The following is a 25,305-nucleotide window of genomic DNA, read 5'->3' as shown; positions in this document are numbered from 1 at the left end:
AACGTGGAACTGTTAAATTCCCTCTCTAGGATAAGACTTCATTTCTGCATTTTAACTAAAGGTGATGTGCCCATCAGTGAAGAGAGAGGACTGACACATCTGTTCCGTGGTTACTGTAGGCAGGGGTAGCTGGTATGTTTGCCATGCCATGGTTAGTCTTGACGTGTACTGTAGCCTGGGTGAATGGGAGTGTTTATGCACAGCAGACAAGTCAGATTTTCAAGTTAATAACATATATCAAGCAGAGCAGAAGACTTTACAGCATTAGTTCCTCAGTTAAGAGTAAATAGCTTGATACAGTGTCCCACTGGGAGAACGCAGAAAATGATCCTTTTTTAGGTGAGGCGGAAAATACTTCCTTTGTTTGTCTATCCTAAAAATACACATAATTATTGTGATCCAAAACAATCTGTCTAGCGTGGTTTATTTCAGAATATATTAGTCCAGTCTTACCAATACTCTATGTACTTCCAGGTGGAGAGGCTCTGAGAAGCTAGGTCTGGCATTGTTAGTGAGAGGAAGATGCTCCAACCACCTGTACCTACTACTTAAATCCTGTATGTAAGACTAGTTCCTGGCTGAGCACTGGCAATGAGCACGGAGACTGGAGATCTGAAAACAATTCTCAACCCCAAAACCAAACAGAAGGAAGATTCAGAGCACAGGCAGTCCTGTTTCATCTCATTCTCCCCCTAAGATGAGCAAAGGTTGCTAAAACAATGCTGGTAATGAGGTTTGACCCTCCTATTACCCTCAACCTCTGCCTACAGACCATCTGCACTGAGAACCCCTGAACTCCACCCAAGGGGTTTGAACTTGGAAACTGTTAACCTTCCAAATATGATGTAGTTTCTGGCATTATTTGCTTCCTAGCCCTTATAATCCTCTGATCTTTTAACATACAACAGCACTCGGGCCCAAATACAGGCATCTGGCAGCACCAAGCCATCATCCCTTCCTCCTGGATTCCTGTTCCCCCTGCCTCCCCTGGCTGCCCATGGGTGGAAGCAAGCAGTCCCCAGTGCATTTACGGACGGGCTCTGCTTTGCCAACAGCAAGCACTACATAAACGATGCATGTGGGCTGTGAAGGGGAAGAGCAGCTAGTGGACTTGGGCTAGCTGAGAGCGGCCAAGGATTTAGGGACAGACTGTCTCTAACATCAGCGTCAGTATATGTTTGGGTGGAACGACCCAGAACACAGTCCTCAAGTCAGTTGCTGTTTCAGAAATATAGCCCCTTTTCTGGTATTCCTACCAGGATAACATATTCACTTTGTTAAGTTACCCCAGGTCCTTGGGACCATGCGGTCAAATTCTGTCTGAAAAGGCCTTTGCCTTTTAAGGTACTCAAGCTCATTTCTGCATGCGTAGGTTGAAGCCATGCTTCTGTTTGCTATCTGTGGATGTTTATGAGTTCCTGGCATTTGTCATAAGTATAGGGTTTTGCCCCTCTGTCCTTGGGCAGGAATTTCCCTCCTGCTATAAATTTGCAGAGCACTATGTATCATTTCCCTCCTGGCTGCCACCCTATACCTCATAAGTGATTGTACTCCAGTGGGGAAGTGATTTGTATGTATATTTTTATAAAACACATTGGGATCCTTGGGGAAGAAGGTTGTTATATAAATGTATTTCCCAGGGGAAAGTAGTGGAAATCTCATTACTTGGAACATACAGCATATTTAAAAGCAGGTTTGACAAAACACTAGAAAATAAAGGAAACAATCCTGAACTGGCATTGGGATGGGCTAAATGATCTAGCAGATATTTTCCATCTCTAAAGTTTGTCTCATGATTTTGTTTAGTGGATTGGAAAAAGGGCATGAGGAATGCTTAAGCCGTGCACATATAAAATATCCTTCACCAACACTCTGGCTTATTTTAACATAACCTTTAGCAAAACACTGTGGTTTGCTTACTTGCTGATTTATTTTAGGTAGTTCAAAATATTTCTATTAGTGATCTCTTTGAGTTACTTTAGGTGGTGCAATGGATTTGTAGCAAAACACAGCATGTAACTTGAGTGTACTCTCTGAAGCCAGGTATTTGGTGCCAAGCAAAATTTGTATGTGTAGCTTCTGTTTTAAGCAATTATATGGTGTGTAATACACAGTAGAGAAATTAAGTAGAAGTACATTTTGCCCTAAGGGATTACTGTAGCTGTTGGATTTATTTTAAACAAGTTTTGCCCCTCATACAGTAAGGTTCCTGTAATAAATCACTTCTGTAATAATCTATGGTGTATTAGCTAAAATAAATAAATAAAAAACTATAACGTCAACCAAAAACAAGTGGTAAAAGTAAAGGTGTGCTATAGCAGGGAAGCATGCTTACGTGTTTGGAGAAAAGTGGGTAAATAGTAGTTGAGGAGCCTAACGAATAGAAGCCATTCTGTAGCTGGACTCAACATAATGACTCTACTGCAGTAAACTACTTATGTAATAAACGGGATGGATGTCACTGGAGAGTAACCAGAACCATCCATCTGAACGGCTTCTCAGCTTACTTAAATTAATGGTGATCTTCTCTCTGAAGGGAAAACTTGTAAAAATACGTCAAGAATGTCCATGCAGAGATGTTATGAAATAAAACTAGTGTGGTCATTAAAGATTAGCCATTTTTTAGCAGGGAGAAAGGGCAGTCTTGAGATACTTCAGCTTTTAGAAGTTAGTTGTCAGTCTTCAGGCAAGTTATTCTAGCTCCTAAATGCTAGTGAAATAAGTGTACACTGAATAAGAGTGTTACCTAATTGCTGTGTAAATTGGTCAAGTGGTTTTCAAGACCGTTTATTTTTAAGAAGTCTTGTTTTGACTGCTATTGCTAAGATATAGTTTTGTATTCCTTTGTACGATATAATAAAATGACAGCTACAACCAATCAAGCTGCCCTGCTGTGCACTATGTCAGCTCCTTTCAACAGACCTGATTTCCCGAATAACCTTTTCCCCCAGACATTTGTTCTCCTTTGATTCCAGCGATGAGACCCAAAGGGTTTTCATTCAGAATGCTTGTGACTTCCAGCTTTGTGAAGCCATAAAAAAGGGGAGAAGGAGAGGGAAATCTCAGAAACAACTAAACGGAAATGCAAATTCTGTTTTGTCATTTGCAAACTCTCTTAAGAACTGGTAGCAAATTTTTAAAGAAGAATTAAACAGGAGAATATGGTCGTTTTCAGTAGTGCCTTTTGTACATCAAATGATTTGCTACTTGTTCATGAACTTCCACTTTTTCTGTTCTGTATCTTTTAATTTCTGTGTATACCCAATATGCAGAGTGATAATTTACTACTGAATCTTTTGCAGGCTTCCGTTCCAGATAGGTTTTTCCTTGTCCCCTTGCCCTGTGTGGCCATGTATTTATCACGTGAGATTTAGCAAATCTCTTAACCTCCTCTTTCACCTTTATTTCCCTACTTTTAAAAAAAAAACAACAAACCCATTTTTAATATTTGTTAATATTTCTACACTAGCATTTACAGACCTGTCCTGCCAAAGTCCCACAGGTGCTGGATCAGCTGCCCAATTGTTACAGTTTTTGTAATAGTGTATGAAATAGATACACTATGTAATAGTGTATGAAATAAAAATTGGCGTAAAACATGGGATCAGCTTTAAAATTATAGTCTCTGGTTTGTTCCAGTGCTCACTGAGCACCTGGGAGTTCAGTCCTTTCTATAACCAGTTGCTTTGCTGTGGGGAGTCCCTCTACACCTTCTTCTTCTTCTACAATCTTAGGTAGCCTTCCTTTCACTCACTTTTTTAACACTGAAGAAAAAAAGACCCAGAAAAAGTAATCTCCACAGAGCTCAATAGATGAGTTTCAGTAGGTTTGAAGAAGCCTGTTCAATGGTACGTTTTGGGTTTTTTTGTTTTTTTTTTTTTTTCTCAGAGGTTATTACATTTAGGTCTGCCACAGAGACAAGACATTTATTTATTAGCAATTATTGTGGTCTAAACATAGACAAGCAGGTTGCTCATTTCTTTATATGTTTACTGTGACTCAAATTGCTGCTTTTAGGGTTTTAGAGAAGTGCCAGTGATAAGGTATACAATGTTAGTTGTTGTAGTCTCCACTTGTTCTCAGAATTTCATTTCAGTCATTCTTTTTTCTAATAGATGGTTTGGATGTGGTCATTATTCCCCTCAGCCACTTCTTTTTCTCCAGTGCTCTAAGCTGAAAAATCCGTACTATCCTATGACGTACAAGTGACACTTGATGATGAGTACAGAAGACGCTCTGATGTAGAGCTCAAAGCACTTCTTTGGCAACTAGGTAGATTTGCAGAGCAATATTGTATTTAGTGGTCATAAAATACTTGTATCATTTAGAACAAAATATATATACTGCAAATTTTATGTGTAAAATTGATATAATGTCTTTAGAATTTCACCTTTGTGTTGTCCAGTCCCTATGAAGTACAGTGTATCTGATATCATCTGCTCCTATTTTTGCTCTGTTACAGCAGATACTGATGACTTGGCAGTAAAATATCTTAAAGACATACTGTCTCTTTCAAAAGGTGTTTTTCAAAGATCATTAAAATTTGAATAAAAAGAAATGTGTAACACTGGAGATACTAAGACTTATTTCTCCACTCATATAGCTTTTGTTTTTTTCCCTCTGATCTGTTTCATAATCTATGCTTTCTTACACCAAAGACTGTTTTTTATGGGAGTTTGATCTGTATCCCAGGCCGTGCTGCATCACAGGCCAAGCAGAGTATTCCCAAACCCTCGTTTAGGGTTTGCTCATGTCTTGCATGCAGAACGTGAAGACCATTTTCAGACTTTTCAGACATAGACATATGCCTATGCAATTAAATAATGACAAGGAAAACGAAAACTCGAGAGTATCCATGCAGGCTTGCATGCTGTGCGATGAACACGCATGCTAAATACAGTGCTGCGACTGGGTCACACGCATCAGACCAGTCATCCATGGCAGTGACATTTAACAAGGGAAGAGTGATTGTCATGAATAAACTCAGTGTGGATGTTAAATAAATGCCTCCACCCCTCACACCCGTTACCTCTATCGTGGCTGTTTCGCTTTTATTAACTTTGCATTTCAAGCTTACATTAGGGGTTCCTGTTGAAGCACTCGAGACTATTACACTGTTAAAAACTTCCCAGAAAACACTGTCTCCTCTCTCTTAAAATGGTGCTACCTGCTCTAAGCAGGCACAGAAATAAAATAAACCCCTAACAAAAGACACACCTGGAAACGACTCAGCAAAGCCTTTGCTGGTATTATTTCTTTAGCTTGATATTTAATACTTAAGTGTTCTTAACCCTCTAGGGCAGTCTGTAGTCCTAGAAATTCGATTGTTTTACACTGCTTGGTTTTGTTCACCGTCACTGAAACCAGTGGTCATGCAAGGTGACAGTCTAACAGGTCTGAGCATTAAAGGTCTTGCTTTTTCTCCCAAATCAGAGTTTAAGCAGGCTTAAGTGCAGGCCTCTGCCTCGGTGTTTAGACAACCCACACCCTGAGCAGAGGAGGGACTCTCCTGGCCTTGGGAAGTCCATAACCTCTGTGCTCAAATAGCATTGGTGTTTATGGTGATGAGTTTTGCAGTCCATGAAGAATTACTTGGAGACCACCCATGTTGTGGGCTTCCAGATAGCTGTCGGAAATGAGTTTAGTGAGTACTGAGTTGACTAATAATCGAGGTTTTCTTTCCCATCAATGACTCTGCTAAGGTAGTTCAGACCCTTTGATTTAACTCTTCTGGTGCATTTGCCAATAAAAGGAACAATTGATAAGGAAACATTGTTATGAACCAAGGCTCTTAGAGGTGCATGAGCACTAATTTCAAGAAGAGAAAGCGTCCACACATTTCCAAGCAGTGCTTTGAAGCAGGTCGCCTTTACACCAGAGCTGATTTCTGGCTGACGTGTCCTCCGAAGCAGTTTCTGAAGGAGTGTCCATTTCCAGCCCATGCAGCTCTGTTTTGGCTCATGCAGCATGGAAAACAAAATGCAAATCCTCCTCATACTGACCGAAAATTCACATTCCCCACAACTAAGGGGAACCACTGTGAATGAGAGCATGCTTGTTTTGTTTATGAGAAGTCCCTTTCCGGGACCCAAACATCAGTGTTCAACTTGTGAGCGTTCAATAATGAGCCGTATTATGAAACAGGCAACAAAACAATTGGCAGGTCCCACTTTATTTGAGTCAGGGAGAGTAGGTGAGGAACGACATTGCCTTCCCCAAGGAATCGATTTCAAGCTTCCTTCCCCCGTGTGCCCTCTACTTGGTAAAACTCGATCCCATGTGAGAAATTCAGATCTTCTATGAGCATGGCAAGGACGTTATGGAGACCAGGCAGCATATTTGCATATTCTCATAACGATAAACATATTTTTTTCCATTTGTGCTGCGGTGTTCTCCATTCATATTCTAAGTGGCAAAAGCTTTTAGCTGTGATTGGGCCCAGTCCTCAGTGGACAAGAACAGAGTGTATCACATGGCATTTATTAATCTAAAAAAGTTGTCTTTCAAAACGTATCTAAAAACATGTGGGAGTTATGTGAAGCAAAGCAATTGCAAGTTCATTTGTTATTTCAACAAGCTCATTTCTTATGATTTCAGTTGTATAATAGATGTGGAACCGTTTGCAGGTTGTTTGTCGTCATATATTTTTCATTTGGTTTCTTGGGTTAAAGAAACGAAAGACTGAAACATACCATCCCCTCAGAGGAACGGATGATGTTACACAATCTGTAGGGTTTTTTTCTTCCCTTCTCATTCTTTTGTCAGATGGCATGTGATATGCTTTTCAGGCAGTAATTTAGAGGCTGTCAGTTCCACAGCGGTCACTGGGGATGAAGCGATCGTCTGACGTGCTGCTTTTAGCATTTGGGGTTCCTGGCTGGCAGAGGTGTAGGTTTCTGTCTGGGAAAGCGTTCGCAGGGTTAGTGAATCACTGGGCTATGTCAAGCATGAGAGATTTTCAGCAGCTTGCTCAGTAATCCTTTACTAGCAATTGCCCTGTGATGGCCTGTTATGTTAGTTATTCCTACAATGGATTTATGAAGTATTATTTGTACACAAGAAGATATTTATTCTACAACAGTTCAATATACGCATTTCTCCAAAGCATATTGTCTGTTATATCAGCGCTCCCTAAGGAGGGAAAATAAATCACATATTTGTTGCTTGTCACTTTTAGTTTTACTTTTGTCTTGCACTTTTTGTTTATATATGCTGTCTCCAACTCTTTCCGTGTTGAACAGTATGAGTAATTTTGTAAACCAAGGGCAAAGCCATAGTTAATATGCTTTGCTTTTCTACATACAACAAAATGTTCCCACCTGATGAGATCCTTTTCCTGCTTCTGAGAGTGTCACAAGGGAAAAAATAAATATGAATTTTAAACAATTAGAGATATGATTGAATTGGTAGTTGTGTAAAGGATGATAGCGCTATTGCCTGCCTTTGGAGATCTGTTGGTATCAGGTCCCAGAAGTTTTGCAAATGAGAAAGTATTTGACCTTCATATGATGCATGTAGCTAGTGACGATCTAGTTGTGGCAAAGTTACATTTTCATATAAATTTTATCCATATGACTAAAAAGAAAGTGTACAAAGATATGCAGTACATATATTTTAACCATATAATCCCATTTTTCATTGCTGCTATTAACTTTAATTTAAAATAATGCAGGCCAATATGATGGATTGAGTAGCTTATTAATTATATTCTTTGCACCAGGAAAGAACTCAGGAGGTCAGGCTTATTAAATGGGTAGAGAATAAGAGAAACTCACCTGGGGCTGGTTCTGAAATGGGAGTTGAGTGGGTTACATGTTGGTGGAAAATGTGTGCAGGTGGAGAGATGAAAGCTTTCTTCGTTTGGCACTCCACTGCCTTTCCAGCAGAGCTGGTGGGGACATTCGGGCAGACCAAAGGAGGAGCATGGGGTACAGGCGCAAACACATCTCGTGACTCCGTGTGTGGTAGGGGTGGTAACACTTGCTGCTCCAGCTTCTGTAGTAATTGCAGAATAACCACACACCAGCCCTGTGGGTTGAAGTGGAAGTATACATTTTTTTCTTCCCTGAAGAAATTCTAGTTAGTTGGATTTTGTGTAGGAGGGATGTAATTATCACCTCATCTGTGAATCCAGTCAGGATTATTTTTTCTTTCTCAGTTGTGTCTCTCAGAAAAATGAGAATAGGATAAAATGGTAAATTAACAGTTTATAGCCTCGTTTGTAGCGGTTGGATTTTTGGTAAATGTTTTGGGTTTGGGAGTTTTCTATGCACAGGAGAGTGTTACATGCATCATTGTTGTCTGACATGGTTTGCTGTCGGCAGTAAAGTTGAGCTGACAATTTAGTGGCTTTTGTTAGGAATACCGGGTCAAAAATATTTATTGTGTGCTATATGATGGCTTCTTTTTAAAAAGGCTGAATATGAAAAAGCAGGAAAGTAGCTTGATATATCACATTCTCACCAGCCCATCTGACACACTGTTGAGCTGACTTTGCTGGGAGACATCCAATGTTTCATTACCTCGTAGTCTTCAGAGCCATGTTTGAGGCAGTTCAGATGTTTCACTGCCTTTTTATTTATTTTTAAAGGGTGTCAAAAATCTCTTATTTTCCACATATTTCTTTTCCTTTTTAAAAGAGTGTCAGAAACACCGTATTTCCCATACACACTCTAAACCTGTGGCCCAGGGTGGCCTGCCATATCTCTGTGCCTCGTCTGTCAGCTGACGTGATGTACTTCAGTAACGTGGATGATTTAAGACATGAACAACCATCCATTAAAACGGGAACGGAGCTACCGGGGTTAGCATTTTAACTCAGGCTTTGACTCAGAAAGCAAACCAAAGCTTGAAAATAGCTGAAGGAAACTATGGGAACTAAATGCCCAAATAGCAGGTGTCGTGAAGCAGCAAACAAGCTTACAACCCAGTTCTTGAAAAGTTGTCCAGGGAGTCCTGTTTCACTACTTCATGGATGAACATATAAAATGTAGAGAACAGCAGCTGTGCAAAGAAAAATAACAACCTGATAATCAGGCTCCTGTTGGCATTAAATAGTTGTGAGAGTCCGGTGCTTGGGTATCATAACTACAGTGTAACATGAAATATCCCCCTGTGGCAACATAAAATCCTTCCCATCTTTAGGAAGGGCATAGGGGAGAGCTCTCCTGATCTTCTGATGATATCCAGTACCATTATTATCTTTTTAAATCCTAATCCAGACACAGCTATATGCTTTTGTCTTACATAGGCATCTGTGCCTACATAGCTAAATTAGTTCGTAAGAGTTTGGTTGCCATTTATATATAATATTTATATGTATAGCTGAACCTTTATGACAACAAAACATGCAGTTAAAGGACTGACATTCTTACAAAGCCGTTATTGACCAATATATCATCTCTTCTGTCTTGGCAGAGTGCAGGCTGCCTAGTGATGCTCACAACAGAAGTACTCTGAAAGGATACATCTTAAAATTGCCTCATCACTGACTTTCCTCTTTGTTTTCCTATGGCACAATACAATATTAATAAAATTTACACTGCGAGTAATCTCAATATTTGTGGAAATTAATGTCTGTAACTACCTTTGAGCTGGGATGGGCCTACGTCTTCTCTTATCTTTTTATCCTGAAATTCACTCCTCAGTGCAAAATATGCATTACAACAACACAAAAATGGCAGAAAAGAGTGGAAGAGTAAGAATGCTTTTGGACTGAAGTCTCTAACTTGATCAGTTCCAGGACTCTGGCAAAAAGTATGGGCTGGGCTAACGAGTGAGTAATCATATGAGGAAAAAAATCATGGCTTTGGACTTTATAGAATTGGAAGGGCCCTGAGATATCTTGCTAGAGTTATGTCATGTGAATATCATCTCTATTCCACTTTACTTTGTCAGGCTCTTGAGTTATAAAGCAATGAAACCTCGTAAGAGAGGCTTGGAATCAGTTCTTTCAAATGATACAAAACTAATATTTAAATCTACCAGGATTATTTTTTATATTTTAGCTGCTAAATTCACATCACAGTGGAACTGAGGAAGAAAAAGCAAGATGGTAATCAGTATTGCATGATATTAACTTCCATTACTTCACAACCTGTTGTGAGCAGAAATGCTTAGATGTAAAAACGAACAAATCCCTGCCAAGAGGGAAGGTGTTCCAAATATGCGGGGTGGGGTTAGTATCAAGAAAAAGTACCAGTCTGGAGAAGGGGAAAATATGTGTAGGCTGTGTTGTAATTAATGGCTGTTTTTCTGCAAGTCACTTCTTACAAAATGAAAATATTTTCTTTCTAGAAGTTAATGTGAAAAAAATAAAACCCAAACAAACAAAACCTGATTCTTTTCCTCTCCAGTTGAGGATCAATATTTTTATCAAGTCAGTTCTGGAAAACACAAGAACCTGATAGTTAAAGGTACTAAGCACATATTGTCGTAAAAATTTTAAATTTAATTGTAAGCATTCAGGACTACTGAAAACAGCACCCTTGTTCATTCAATAAGCAATATGATATATTGCTGTGTCTGTTTCAAGAGAGCTCACATGGTATATACATACAGGTCTCTTATAGATACACCCATAAACACTCACTGAAAATGTTGAAATGCTTGGAACCAAGGAGGGAAGATTTTCTTCCACTGACAGCTGGGCTAACTCAGTTGCACATCTTAGGACTTCTGTGTCGGGGCTGGAGGCTTCCTCCTCCTTAACTAAAAACTGTGCTTAAAATTGGAGAAGAGCCAACCCAAGAATAGGGGAGGGGAGAGGAGAGGAGAGGAATGGTAAAAGAGGAGGGAAAACCTCAACCCTATAAGTAACTGCCATTTACTCTCCACAGAAGACACTATTAACTTTGAGAAGTTGGAGGAATGACATTTTTAACCTTTTAATAACAGAAAACAAGAGTGTGGGCCTTCATATCATCCATTTAATTCAGGAGATCTAGGAAATTGTATTCTAAAATATACTATGTAACACTGAAACGAAAAGATAAAAATTGGTGCAAAAAAGATAATAAAGAATGCTGCTTAAAAGTGTATTGTGCTACACTTCCATTTAAATGTTATACTGGAAAATCTTTGAGAGAGGCAGCCTGCCCTTTAAACTTTCAGGCATTTATGGCCTTAATTATGCTTTTCACCAAGATTTTGCATATTTAATATTTCCTTTTAGAGCTTTCAAGGGTCTCAATTATTAATTCCACTGAGGATTTATAGGTCCTCTGAATATCCCTTAAGTATAAAGATTGTAGACTCATCAAATACTGTTTTCTTCCTTTAAATTTTTACGATTTCTATATCAAATAGGCGACTGCAGTTTTAGAGTTGAAAGTGGAATATTTATTGCTTGGGGTTCTCTCTACCTTTCCAAACAGAAGCAATTCCTCCATGGTCAGCACTGAAATCTGTATCTTCAGATGTGGTTACAGAATGCAAAGAAATGATCTCTCATTCTCAAGAACAGGTAGTTATTTTTCATATTGCATGGCCAAAACAATAGCATCTCACCCAAAGACACTATTTATAAAGTGAACTGCCTGAAATGGAGAACAGTGTTAACAGAAGCCTATGAATAAGTCATGGAGCCTAATTTTCCGTTATTACAGCCATTGTTTAAAAATGCATGTCTACCCAGGACTTCGTAATGATTTTGTATTACTTAAAAAAACTTTTACAGTTCTTTTTTTCCCCACAGTTATTTCATTACTTCTTCATTAACTTTGCTCTCCTCTAATGTTTGTAGGGCTTCTGAAAACCAATCAGACCAAAAAAAAATTTTTTTTTTTAAATTGCCCCTGAGACTATCAATGCTTTAGATATTTTTATGCCTCTTTCTTCAAATGCTTTCACCGTGTTATGCTTTGGCATCCATAGCAAAACCCATTAGCTGTGACAGGTTAAGATGTCTCTGCAGACTTCACCACAAAGGAACTGAGTCAGTGCCAACCATCATTCCTTACAACGTGCTGCGCCATCTCTCAAAAGAAGGCCAAATCTATAACTCTGCTCTTTACTTTTCGGCCCTGAGGGGGTAGCTTCTCTGAAGAATGTTCTGAGCTGCTCAGTAGAGTATTTTTCGGTGCTGGCTATACCATGGTTTCGGTTCATTAAACCATAGGCAACGAGGACATTCTTCAGCCACTCAGCAGATCTGTTATCTGTGGTGCATATGTAATTGTTATAGGTTTAGAGAGTGCTTGTAGATGAAAGACACAATATACTAGTTAAATTAAATTTCACTGCTTATAGAAATTCCACAAGCAATATGAGCCAACGTGTTCTTTGTGCATAGCTTTGTACTACTGACCAAGTAGCTAGCCAGTCCTCTCCGGCTTTTCCAAGTAGGCCCCAAACTTATTTGACCCCTTGCCACATGTTGCCACGTGACGCGTGGTGGGATTCATATTCCAGATCAGAAGATCCTTCATGAGGATTGTGCCTGAACCGCATCCATCAGCGTCACTGAGAATGAGTCTCACAGATCCTCACGATGGAGGTGCCATAAAAAGGTGTGAATCATACACCGATGTACTAAATCCCCAGAAATCCCCTCCCATTTAGATATGAATTCCGTGTTCTTGTGTTAGAGGCTGCGTTTGACAGAACATTTTGATACATGCAGAGAATAGCAGTGATGAATTAATGGCATGATTGGGGCTGGAAATAAACAGCAACTTTGTAACACCAGTAAGCAGACTATATGCAACGTTGCTACGGTTAGGAAAATAAATATATTGGAAACACAGGAGACAGATGTTGGTATTTCTGATACAAGTCGACCAGGTTCCCTTAATTCTGTCTCCCTCCTGTGATACCAGCTTGCTACTTTGTGATTTTTATCCACATTTTTAGTGGGGTTTTGCAGTGCTCTGTTATTTTGGTTCCATGTGAAAGGTAGAGCTATCTTCCAATACGAGGCCAGTATTTCCTTATGAATTTGAGGCTGCATAATCTGGTTTCTGTTGAAGAACCAGCTGCGAACAAAGGCAGTAGCACGGCTGGTAAGATAACACCTAGACTTCTGGTAGGGTTTCTTCCCTATAAATCTCAAATAAGCTGAAAAAAGTACATGAATATTGTTATCCTCACTTTAAAGAGGGGTCAGATGAGGCATAGGAAAACTAAGCGATCGCAGGTGAAACAGAGACAGGGCTGGAAATCGAATACGTTCAGCCGTTCTCAATCCCCGTTCGGTTCCCTTACACGTCATTTTTCTCAGGCTTCTTGTTTTGAATGCCTCCTATCAAGGGGTTTAAAAAAGTTTCCTTAGAGTGAATATTCGTTTTGAGAATAACTGATCACAAAGACTTGGTTCACACTTCTGTCATTCCTTCTTGTAGCGCAGAGCATCTGTTTGCAGAGGCCTTTACATGTTGCTGTTGTTGCTCCTCTGCAGAGAGCCAAGAGCTTTTGGTTGGAAATTCAACGCATCTACATCGTGCTCTGGTTGACTGTGCCCATGGAAATGCCAGCTGCTGCTGAAAAGATGCAATCTCAGTCAAGTCTAGAAAGCATGAAACATGCCACTTTTTTTCTAGTGTGCTCCATTCCCTGAATAACAAGGAAAGCTAATTAACATGAGATGGCAAATGAATTGCAGTATCTGCCAGTTCAGCGATGCCGAGTCCTCTTTAGCATTCTCTTTGCTTCCAGCCACCACAATAAATTCAGATTAGGTATTGAAACATCCAGTTGAAACATATCCTTCCTTTTAATGTTGCATAACTTATATTCTTGCACATCGTGTAAGGTTCTGAAACAGGGTACCCCACAAACTGCTGCAGAAATATAAAGAGAACAGGAATTACGTTGTGATATCGCTTGTCCGATGTGAAATTTTGACAAATGTGTAATAGATGGGATTTTCTCTTTTGGGAAGGTAATTTTTAATTATCCGTCCTACTAATGTAATTAACTGCCTTCACAACTCTAATTCTAACATCCTTACATTGCTAAAAATCCAGTTAATTTTAATTCCATTTTCCAAGTCCAACAGTGCTCTGTTACCTGCCATAAAGGGATTATTTAGCAGCTTTAAAATGATATTTCTGGTATTAAGTTCCTGGATGTAGGTCCTGGCATTTTAAGATGGACAAGCCAAGCTGAAATTCATTAACATTTTAAGAATTACTAAGTTTAAACCAAATCTTAAAATGCTACTTTTTTTAAAAAAAAAAAAAAAAAAAGGACCTATTTTTTGGTATTTTGTAGACACAGCTCTTACCCTGGCCTGATAAATATCTATAAAGAAAGGGGAAGCTGTGCTAAAAGGAGGGGGAATGAAAAATTGTTTCCACAGACATTCATAAAGCTGAGACTTTCAGGAGACTGATACTTTGACTCTCCAAATGAGTATCACAAACAGTTGTTATACAGAAATGAAATCTATTGTCTCTTTCTGAAACTGTTCAGCCCAAGAGATGTTCTTGCAGGTCTTGAACCACCGCTTATACACCGCACCATTATTTCAACAACACTTCTATTCTTAGTTACTGTGTAAAACGGGGGCTCAGCCAGTGTGGTCTCCCAGTGATCTCTTCTCATTTTCATGCTAAAATAAAGTCATTGTTCCTCTTTATTTCACTGGATATAGCATAGCCAACCCCTCTAAGACACTGACACAGATTACCTTCTTCCCCATACAATGATCAACAGAGTAGCCGAAGTCTGTGACAGTTGTTCCCATTCATATCCATTGAGGACGGAGAGATTGAACAGTGCACCTACAAGATGTTTTATTACAGCTGGAGGGGGGGGGAAGGTAAAAAAAAGAAAGAGCTTCAAAGTTCTGGTTGTATTTCTAGGCTAGCAAATATAAAATAGCTTCCATTAAAAATGTTTAAATTGAAGAAAAAATATCCAGGAAGCAATGAGAAAAAAAAAAAAAAGAGTGATACAGGAAGGACATTTCCTTACCTTAACATCTGAGGGAAAAACTGCGCTTCAAAAGTGGTTCGGGGGACTTGATTGCCTGGGATCTGTGAACTCCTATTGCTTGAGCATTGCTCCTGAGGGGCGGTTTCCTCTGCGATGTTCTTCAGTGCGTTACCCCAAGCAAAGCATGCTGTTTCTCTGCTTTTTTAACATGGGGCTCCTGAGTCCAGGCTCAGGTTGGTGGTTCAGTTTGCAGTGGAGCCTCTCAAGGAGTTGGGTCAGTGCAGCTGAGGCAGGAGGGTGCTGTGGAGAAGGCACAAGTGAGCTTGAGACTCGCTCCAACCACCAAAGAAAATGTACCATGAGGTTACTCAGGAGTGGGTGACTACATGTGGCTCTGATGAATCCGAGATACAGGTTAGGGCCTTGTTGGAGGAAGATGTAGAGCAGGAAGGGCTTTGTGACGGTCCACAGAGTATTGTCTAGAGGGCAGGTAGGGCAGCTCACTTGACTAGTTGAGATTGAACTTGTACATCAGTGTGGACATATCCTGTGGCTTTTGGTGCTCTCACTCTGACCTGGCCTAGGAAAACATGGGCTCTAGCAAGTCAGCTTAATTATCCATATCTATGTTTACAGATATAAAATAGATATAAGAAACCTAGCATGCATGCTATGAATTAACAGCGGATCAAGTAATTATTTTTAATAAAATGTGAGGATACTTTTGGATTGAAAACTTTTTTTCGTCCTAGTATTTTTCATTTAAATGTTTAAAATGTGTTAAATAATTAACAAAAAAAAAAAAGGATATGCTTAAGCATCTTCTGCTGACAGTGCACTGAGTCAGTAGATATTTCACGGCCAGTACTATGGCTTGAATGCAGATGATTCATGCAGACTTCACTCACACTTGGTCCATGAGTCCTTAAAAATATTGAGTCCATTTTGGCTCAGTAGTGCTATCTAAAAGTTTACAAGGTGCGAAGTGTTTCTCGAAATGTATGAACGGAGAATTATGCTTGAAGATAAAAGTGGCTACTTTAATCCTGGCTGCCCATCAGAAGAAACACTCTGCAAATGAACAAAGCAGAAGGAGTGTTCTGAGCACGGCTGCCTTTAGAGCAAACCCAGCGAAGGGACCATCGCTAGCCTATCACGTATTTCAACAGCGGCACAGTTGAATCTACAGCCTGATAGCTAATGGCTGAAATGTTGTGTTCTGACCGGCACTTGGCTGCAGCGGTTAGCCACTTCGGGCTGGCTGATAGTGGGGTATCCGCCCTGATTCTGTCTGCTTACTACGTCTCATACTTCATTTGTTCAAGTGTTTTCCCGGTGATTTGAAATCAGGACTGAAGCAAGGAGTCTGCCCTCCTCTGCTGGTGAGGGGAATCCGCATTTTCTTTCACAGCAGTTGCACTGAGCAGAGGCTTCCTCCGTTTGGGAAGCGGCAGCAGGGCTTTCAGCGCGGGCTGTCCTGCTCCCTGTCGTTTGCTCTAGTGCAGCAGAGGCAAACAGGTATCTTTGTTTTCCACCTAGTCTGGGCTTCCAGAGGAAAATCAGTGGGGAAACCAAGTTGGCCATTTTCATACAGTGCCATCTGTATTTAATACTTCATTAAAGCTGGGAGCTAGCTGTGTGAGTCTCTCCCTAAGGTGCTAGAGATGACTTTAGATAAACACAGGTGAAGAAGTAGATGTCTCAGAACTGTCTTGTTTCGGCATCTTTCAGTCTCTTTATTATACTCTTTCCTTTTTGCTCAGTATTCTTCTTCTCTTTGTGCTCCCTTTTTGTGAAAGCATCTCATTGCTTCGGCGGAGGGAATTTGCAATGTTTAACGAAACATTTCCCTGAGAGGCACAATAGGCAATGCTGGGGTATTTTTATTCCAAGATTTCATGAATTCTGATATGCTAGACTTGTCAGTACAAAATCACTCCAGGACATGACACGACATATCCATGCATGAAATTAGTTGCATTTAAATAAAAAAAGATGTATTTTGAACACAGTGTAGTAAAAATGTGTAAGAAGAAGTGGAATATATTGTGATCCATTTCCAGGTTTTCTGTTTAAACATGAAGGATATGACTGGCCTGCTGGCCATAAAAGACTGCAAGTTAGAGAAAAAGAGTCATTTGGCTTCACTTAATCCATGACCTGGAAACGATCAAGAATTGTTCCCCACAGTATATTTTGTAGTATTTTTGTCTTGTGATTGAGGGTAAGCTGCAGTCATGAGATAACTGGGTGCAAGTTCAATTCACATGTTAACTCTTATTCCCAGAAGAGTACTGTGGAGACGTTATATTAAAGCTTTCTCCTTTGTCTATACCTCCGAGCATTATTACCAGGCTCTGGAGAGACATATGTACCGCTGCCTTCTGCCAGAGTGGAGTCTGTATCTGAGGCTCATATAGCAAAGTCCAAAGAAAGATGAGTCCAAGAAATTTCTTGCTCTACTTTCCTTTGTTCTCTAAAAATTAATAATGCTTAATATTAAACAAAACTGCATTCAAAATTCTCAAAGTACCTTGCAAGTCCCACTGCCACAGGCAGGTACTCATCATTTGAGTACCTTAATCACTCATGAAGTTATTAAATATAGTTTAGTTATTTTCTATTTTTAACTGTGCTTTAAAGCAATTAATTACAAATGTGCTAGATAGGATTTTTAATTAATGAACCTTCAGTGTTTTCTAAAGTTAAAAATAAATGCTTCAATCAAAATTAAAATTCCTATGAAAGAAAAACAAACATAAGTGTCTATTTTAGTCCTGAAATAGCCGTCTCACAGACAACACGTGATGGCAATATTGTTTACGTGATTTTAGAAGATAGCTTTGACCGCAAGTCGGAGTGCAACTGTTTTTCACATAATTTTGTCTGCGTTTTCTTTTTATGTTTTCCTTTTTGTTTGCTGCACGATATGTTATCTGTCTTCATTATTCTTTGAAAGCATGCCTTGCCCATCAGGACAAAATGCAAACTCATCTAAGCCCATGTGGTCAGGTGACAAAGTCACTTTTGCAGTTTAGGTATAAACTTCCTTCCATGTCTGACCTTTTACTCTTCAGCATGGAAGTTTATTGACTGTATTTCCTAGCAGCAGTTGCTAGCAGGGCTTTCTTTTCACCAATCAATCCGTATCATTTTGCAAAGAAACAGAGCATGCTGGTGGTGTGATTGATTTACATGTTATTTATCTTTTTCTGCCCGGTTTCAGTTGGTCAGCCTGATTCTAGTCATGTGATAAAAATCGTATGTCTCAAATTACTTAATAAACTGTGGGTTTGTCTATTATTAGTGATCATTAGTGTTATAATACAGCATGGAAATTTAGAGCAAATTAACTACATATGCAAGCTGCTGGGCTCATCTGCAGTTAATCATAAGCATACTGTTCAAGTGGGCAGAGGATTTTGCAAGAATATTTCCAGGAAGAATTTGTGGGAGGAGAGTTAAATATCCTTGGGTTGTTATATTTTTTTTTTTCCATGCCATAATCTTGGTCTCCCAAATGAATGTTTATCTGAGACATAGTCAATGACTGAAAGTACAAAAGAGAATTATAGCTCAAATTAAAACAGCTTCTCATGCTGCCAATTCCAAGGCCCCAAATTTTTATGACCATAAATAATGAATGGAAGTTCCATGTTGATACAACCCCCACAGCCTCCCCTGCAGACTTGACAAGGCTCCTGGTTCAATCATTCCCCTGTAATAAAGGCTATCGTAGCAGCCCTGCAACAGAACGATGTGGTGGGATGTACAGCCTTGCGTGTTATCAGATGATGACACACACACTGAGCACCGTGAGTTATCACTTCCAGTCACTATTATTTCCTATGAAAATAATAGCTTCCAGTCACCGTGGGTTGCTCTGAGATTGCATTCATACTGATGTAGATTAAAAGTGAAGGGGTTTCCTGATAATTACTGGTTTGTCTGGCACAAGAAGGCACAGACAGAGGGAGGTTTAATGAAAAAAATCATTAGAAAACAGTCCTAGCTTTCTGCAGTTTGCAATGCCCATTCCTCGTCCTTAAATACCATTGTGAGCTTCAGCTGGGGTTTGGTGGCTGGGGCACCCTTAAAAAAACTAATGCAGCAAAGATGCAACTTAAATATGCATGAATTTGAACAGTTTGTGCACCTTAGAGTGCTTTCCTCAAGTCCAAGTCTGTGAGTGTGGCCTGAGAAGAGCTGCTTGATGGCTCCTGGGGCCCTTCCGTAGCTGGTAGCCATGGTCGGCGTTCCTGCAGGGCCAAGGTGGTGGCAGGTCTGTGTTTGTCCTTGCATGACGGGACTCTGAAGGCTGTGATTGCCTCTAGGCCAGTTTCTAAAGAGACTGGCCTGTTTCATTGTTGCTTTGCATGTTGCTAGTGAGATGAATGAATCTGATGGGGAAAAAACACACCCCGGGCCTGCCAGGATTGCTGTGCGCGCGTGGCAGGTCTGCGTGGGAGATGCTAACGTACTTAGGTATCTACCATAACAACACCGCCGGAAATGGCCTCTCCAAAAAAACATTAAGGATATTTCACATGCAGTGCTGTCAGGAACTACTATAAGAGCTTCTGCTTAAACCTCCGGACCATAAAATCTATGTGTGTTAACACTCAGTCTGAGATGCAAGGATTTCCAAAGTATTTTTTCCTTCACACCTTTGTAATGCATGAGGGCTAGGTGCTTGGCTATACAGTGAAACTGTCCTGAAGGAGGTTAGTATGCAGCTGCAATGCTTCGGTAAGTGGCAGCTGGTCACAGACCTACCAGCTCGCTTCGATTCCTCTTGTTGGCAGAGGTCAGAGTAAGACTCAAACTCTTACTTTTGAAGGCACCAGGAGACATTTTAACTGCTCTGCCAAGAGAGAGCACTAGGCACATTGTTGTAACCTGTTAAAGTATCATGTTCTATTAATATTTTTGTTTAAAAACACAGTTTCAAACCTTTTTGTATGACACTTGGCCAGTACAAGATATCTTCTCCCATCTGCCCATCCTAGGAATGAGTACCTTTGGCATACTTCTTGCTGGAAGTCCCCACGGCTCGATTTCCCTTTCTCCCTCCCATAACTGGCCACCTAAAGAAACTCCTGTCTGCTCTGGGGGAGAGACTGTGCCCTCGCCACTCACTGTGGGCAGCAGCTTACCTGTGCATGTTCCTTCTGCTGTCAGGGAGCCACATTCGAAATATTTCTCTCTCAGTGGAGTAGGGAGTGTACTGATGGCAGAACACCAAGTCAGTTAGCTTTATCTCTGAGCTTCACACACACAATCACTAACTTCAGGTTTCACCCACAGATCATATTTCTTTTCCTGCAAATATCCCACAGCATTGGGTTATCCAGCTCTTGGCTGGGAGCTGGGTTGGGGGCTGCAGCAGGGAGACAGGGGCGGCTATTTGGCCCTTTTTCTGTATTTAATTTCCTTTGGTTAAGCTGAGGGAAGCATTCAGCTGTGCTGCTTGCTCTGTAATGCAGATGGAAGTCCTCAGTTCGAAGCCCCACTGCCAGCCCCCACGCACATGCTGGCACACCTGGATAACAGCTCTACCTGTTTGCAAATTACCCCAATTTTCTGCTTGATTCAGCAGTAACTGCTTACCCTCCCCCGTGATGTAATTAGGCCTTCAGAGTTCACATGTGCCTATTATGATCTCTCTTGTGTTTTGTCTTTTTTTTCTGTAGCCGTAATCATATATATATATATGTATTAAAATTTCGTATCAATTGTTCAGCTAAATTATGCACAGTGGGCCATGCTAGCCCTCCATTAACATAAAGTATGCTAAACAACGTGTTTTCTTTCTGATAATTATGCTCTAAAGCACCAACTGCTTATTCTAGTGAATTTACCTTTCTTCTAGTTTTTCTTATTTCTTCAAACTTTTAGCCGCCTTCATGGCAGGGCAAGTGCTCCTTCTGCTGTCAGTGAACTAGCCTAATTATCTTTTCTATTATCATCAGAACTTCCAGCTGCCTAATAGCCGGCCACTTGGTGTTGAAATGAACTATAATAGTCCATCCAAGATGATTTTTTTCTGATCATATGAAGATCCTTCCATCAGCCAGCACAAAATATTGCTTCCTAACCCCATCAAGGAGTTAATTGCATGATGCATGTAACAGAGCTGTGGAGCGAAGTGTTTTGAAATAGCCTGCCTTCCCATTTTGTCAGAGTGCCGTTAGCATCTGCGCTAGCTGACTATAGCTGTGAACTTTTGCTTTGTCAGCCGTCGCTGCGTGGGTGCGTAGTTATGGCCAACAGTCAGCAAACATTTCACAAAATCAAGGTGTACGAGCAAAACTCTCCCAGCCCATAAGCCCCTTCTTCTTTGGCTCTTGAAAAGCAACTACCATGCGCTGCAGACCTAAAGAGCTGGATGAGGGTCCAGCTGTTGGAAAGCACGAAACAACAGGGTTAAAGTCCAAGGAGCGTTTCTAACAAGTCGTTTTATAGGGAGATTAATTTTGAATATACTGACTTTTGTCTTCAGGTTTCACTGGACATCTCAAACATGAATATCCTATTTAAGATTTTCTAAAGGTAATTTGTTCAACTTCCTGCGGGCCTTGTGTAATGAAAAAGTACGCTTTGATACAGTGCAGTCTGCTTTTGAAGTGTTACATAGCTTACATGGCTAAAAATAGGCAAAGCAATTCTTTGGAAAACAGTTAAAAGCAATGGGTTTCATTTTACCTTAGATAAGGGTGAGTAACAACCTGAAGAAACTAGAACAATCTGTTTCTTTCTTTGCCCACAAGATCAAAACACACATTATCTTCAAGATACGAATATTGCTGGTTTTTTTTCAGTGGTGAATGAGCTAATGGAAATATTATTATTCTTTAATAGTTTTTTCTACTCAGAACAAGAATATCTGACCATAGAAAGTGTTAGTGATATTTAAGGGTAGTCATTACCTCCTAGAAACTTCCCTACAGCACCAACTCAGCAAAACCTCGGGATACGAAAGTCTTCTCTTTTGGTCCTCGTACTCCTCTGAAATCTCTCCTTATTCAGAAAAGAGCAATTTTCAAAGAAGGGGGGCAGAGTTGTTTATAGTACACAGCCTTGGACTTTTAATGAATGTTCCTATGATTTGAGACGAGGAGAGAACAGTGTGCAGCACACTGGAAATCACATGCACTTTCAGAAGAAAGAAATCTGGATCAGAAAGAAGCATCAAAAATGCAACCAAACCAATCTTTTGTTTTTCATAAAGAATTATTTCAACTATTTCAACAGTATCAGTGTAAGATTTATGATGAGGCTCTCTTGGACTTTTTGTTTTCATGCAGTTGACTGAAACATTTTTAGCTCTTTATAAATTTAGGTCAAGATTTAATTTTCACTAGTTAGAACAAAAGCAGAGCTGTTCTAGCATAATGGCAGTTGCAGAGGCAGAAGGCTGACTCGTACTACAAACACGAGAAAATAATATGGGTGTCATTTTCAATGTGTAAAGTTGTGTCAGCGCGTGAATGAAGATCCAATTCATTTTTATGAAACTTTAGACTAATTAGTTTTATAATTTGCACAGTAAGGTAATGTAAATGTGTTGCTGCTGCTTGACTTTTTGCCTAATCCTTTGAGTGGATATTTAATCTTTTTTTATATATTAGAATTAAAGCAACTTGGAAGATATGAATAATTAATCTAATTATATGCCGATCACTTTAATTTCTTTAATGTTTTAGATTAAAAAAACCCCCAACTTTACAAATTGGTTTAGGTTGGAAAACCCTTTTAGAGGATTTTGTATTTCATCAGTAAGTGCAATTTAGAGGATACAAGCTCTGGAAGTGCAACATTAAGTTTAGCGTTATGCAAATGGCACAGTTAATCCGGGAGCTCTGGTGACCACATTCTCAAGGTGTGCTTCATGAATTCATAGCTTGACTTTAAGAAGTGAGGTTTGCCAGTTAAGGAAAATGAACAACCAAAGAGCTTTAAAATACTGAAGCCTAGCAAAGGGAAATGTTGTAAAGAACCAGTAATCCGCTTATCTACTGTGTGGACTGAAGGACGACAAAAATTGGAGGAATGCATCTTGTGTTGTCGATGTGTGACAAGGACTGTATCTGGCCGGGTGGAGGACAGAAAACCAATGTACCTACAGTGATGCTTAGGTGTTACTCTAATTATATACAGTACGGACATGAAGTTATAGATAAATTGAGAGCTATCTAGTTTCCATGCATCTGAGCATGACATGCATATGGAGTGCTGACTGCTTAACTTGTGGAAAATATAAACCCTGTACAGATCATCACAAGTGTAGGAGTTTGTATCTGTCCTATTATGGTCGGCTATTTTTGGTGACATCCACAAACACTTCAAATTCCTTGGTGTTCTGAAAAATTTCCTTTTTTTTTTGCTTCTAATATGTGCATCATCCTCTGTTTGTAGAATTAGCAGCTTTGAGCTAACTCCTTGGACCTTTCCCTGCAGCCTGCTATTCCCTATTATATGACTTTGCCTTCTGGGTTTTTTTTTGTTGGTTTGCTAAGGGAAATGAAAGTACTGATCATTACAGTGGAATTAAAAATAGCTTCTAACAGCTTAGCCCGAGATACAAAAATAGTCTCTCTTCCGGCTTATCCTGTCAAATATAGTGGGAACCCTAGTAAGGTAACATCTGTGAAAACCTCATTCTGGGTTTGTATCTCTTTTTTTCAGAATCTTTCCCTTGTGTCTGCATAACATAATAATTGAAATCAGGTTGTTGATTTTTTCGTTTCGGATAGTTTGCCATTGAGCTTTCAGGAAAGGTCATTGGTCTTAGAGACTTACTTTCCCATATAACGTTTCACTATTTTATGACGTATTTGTATGTCATTGCTTAGGAAAAAGGGCACAGTAACCATAGAAAATTTGTAGACAAATACATACTAACGTAAATGGTGATCTTCCTGTGCATGAGATTTCCATATGTCCTCCCTAGTTTGGTGTCCTAGTGACTAGGAATCTGTCATTCACAAGGGCAAACGTAGACTATTTGTACTGTGCTATTTAGGTTAGGGCATCATGCTTGACTAGTGGAGAAGGGCAAAATGTATTGTGGTGGCCAACCCAACTGGACAGACTGTGAAAGAAAATAAATACCCACTTCTCAAACAAGAATACCCTTTTCTCACCCCACTTCTCTGGTAATGGCTGTGACATCAGGCATAAAGTGAAGAGGTAGGCACTAGTCTAAGTTTAGAGGCCGGGGAATGCACATCTTGAAGTTGTACAAACGTTTTGGCTCTTCTCTCCCTTCCCTCGTGGGTTCAGGGCATCTCTTTATAGCGTAGACCCTCATGGTAGAAATGAGACCTGATTCTAGGATATATTTTCTGAGAGGCTGCTGCAGAACCTGAACACATGCAAAACAGTTAAAATGGAGGTGAAAGAGGAAGGCACCACTTTGTTCCCAAAGCATACCACGCAGCCTCCCTGCAGGCTCTGCCGAGGGGCAGGCTAGAACCTGGGGATTCGATTTGCATGGGACACCTTGTCGGGGAAAGTATCCAGACTCCTTGTGAGGGGCTTTGTTTCTGCTCCACGCAGCCTGGTGGGAATTGTCCATACCGAGGTGGGGAGGGAGAAGAGAAGCAGGTCTCTGAGGACGTGCCAGAGCACAGGCCCATGACGACACGGAAGATTTCTGCACAAACACTGATTCTGAAACTTGGTATAGAAACTCTGGGTATTTCTATGGTTTGGTCCATGAGCGGACCAAAAATATTTACCCAAAGAGCTAGAAGCACTGCTGGAAGTTCCAGTACTTCCTCTCTCCCACAGGCCTTTATTTTTTCTACAGTTTGTCAATTTTGCTTTTGTGTTTTATCTCTGTTAGTACAGCGTAGAACACGGGCTTTGCAGAAGACTCTAAGACATAACTGCTGTTTATTTTGAATTCTGAGATACACAGATATAGACAAAAATTAATTCCATGCTTATTTATTTTATTTTCTCATCACTCAAGCATTGTTTAAATGTTATAGCTTAGGTCTGCTGGGCCAGGATGCTTCTGAAACTCACTGTTTGCTGCCTTAACCAGGGAGTCCTCCCAGTTTAACTGGCCATTAGTGAAATCAGCTGATGCCATGGCTGAAATTGTTCTGTAACTCTTCTTATCAACGTTTATCTGGCTCTTCTCTCAGTTTAGTGCATTCCTCTTTCGTGTCCCACAGCTTTGCATGCCTCTGTGAGCCTTCCCGGCGTTATGTTTCCCTCTTCCAACACCTGGCGTCATTGTTTTGTGCCTGGGAATTTCCCACTCTCCAAATGAAGTTCCCTGCAGAGAAAAATAGTTCTTAGCTTCATCATAACAGTCATTCAGTCAAAGTGCGTTAGTTCAGATTAACGCTGTCTATTGTCTCTGGTCTGGTAAGTTGATGCTAAAGGCCTTATCAGCAAAAGCAGATATGCAGG

At 40.1% G+C, this 25,305-nt stretch overlaps 1 protein-coding gene across 2 annotated transcripts in view; it reads left to right on the top strand.

Moving 5' to 3' along the window:
* Window positions 1-25,305, top strand: part of WWOX (WW domain containing oxidoreductase) — a 537,265-nt gene that overhangs the window by 415,131 nt on the left and 96,829 nt on the right. The gene's annotated exons all lie outside the window — the stretch shown is intronic.

Source organism: Phalacrocorax aristotelis, chromosome 8, assembly GCF_949628215.1.
Source record: "Phalacrocorax aristotelis chromosome 8, bGulAri2.1, whole genome shotgun sequence".
NCBI lineage: Eukaryota > Metazoa > Chordata > Aves > Suliformes > Phalacrocoracidae > Phalacrocorax > Phalacrocorax aristotelis.
This window is presented reverse-complemented; position numbering and strand designations above follow the sequence as displayed.